A 1,296-nucleotide genomic window follows, 5' to 3' on the forward strand; every position below is an offset into this window, starting at 1 on the left:
CCTCAGATAGATGATGATGAGTTCATAGTGAATAGAAGCAGCCTTGTGAAAGAGCCTAGGTAGATGCCCATGGTGTAAGAGGCAAAAGGGCTCAGGGAGGAATTTGCAGGATCCAGCCATCAGTCTCCATCTTCCCCAGGCTCTCAGTGAGAAAGCCATTGAAATCACCTCCCTGGCTGAGAAGTTTCCCACTCCCTACCTCCTTCTCCCTTGTTGTTTCACCCCTAAACATCTTTTGATGTCTTCCTTAATCACCTCATACAGGATAATTTGAATAATTAAACTATGTATATGGGTGAATATTATTAAAGACCCCTTTCCTCTAACACCCGTCCCAGTGCAGAATATTCTATGGCTGATAAGTGTTCTCCCATCTTCCTTTGAAATGCAGGAGCTCTAAAGGAAGCAGAAAGATGGGAGAAACTGCTTCCGGCAAGCTTCGTATTAGATTCTAAAACCACTGTGATTCATTCTTTTTCTATCAAATAAAATTCCTGTCCTTACAGTAAATGTGATGAATGGAAACAGTACCCTTAGAGATTTATGTCCACCTCGCAGGCTTCTGGCTGCCCCCTTCACTCCTCTCCTCTCCCTCATCTTCTTTTCATTTTGTGGTGTAACAAAGTTTCACGAGGAAGTATTTTATAGAAAATCCATGTCTGGGGACTTATCCGGGCCTCTGTCATAAATTATGGCAATAGAGAATTGGTCTCTTGCTATACAATTCCAGATATTTCAGTGCCATGAACACAATGGAATCACCCAGCACTTTGAGCTGGTGTGGAATGGTACATCTGTACCTGCGGTTCAGACAGAAAAGAGACAAATGTGAACACATGACTGCTTCCAGCAAGAAGGAAGAGCAGAGGTCTCCCCCCAACCTCAAGAAGATCATGCTGAAATAAAATGGTCTTTGAAACCCCAGATCAGCATCTATGAGACCAAACAGTTTCCCCAGATGAAAAATGACCTCATCCCTCGATTCATCTTTGCCGTTAATACAATGACCTTTAAAATTGAGTTGCTGAGAATTGGATAAAGCTTAAAAATATATAAAGCAAGAAAGCACCAAAAAGACGATAAGGGATTGTTTAAATGCCTGCTAATCGGGAGCCTTGCTCCTCTGGCCTATAACACACCAAGTCTCTTTGGCTCACCAGCTCTGGAGAAAAACGTAGGGAGTGAGGGGGGAAAAGGCTTCAGTGATCAGCCGACTCCCTGGACATGATTGGGATACTGCTCAGTGGACTAGCAGAGGCCCAAACACTGCTCATCTCTCCCTCAGGTTTGCCTTAG

The sequence above is a fragment of the Rattus norvegicus genome, chromosome 1 (assembly GCF_021556685.1).
Source record: "Rattus norvegicus strain SHRSP/BbbUtx chromosome 1, alternate assembly SHRSP_T2T, whole genome shotgun sequence".
Taxonomy (NCBI): Eukaryota; Metazoa; Chordata; class Mammalia; order Rodentia; family Muridae; genus Rattus; species Rattus norvegicus.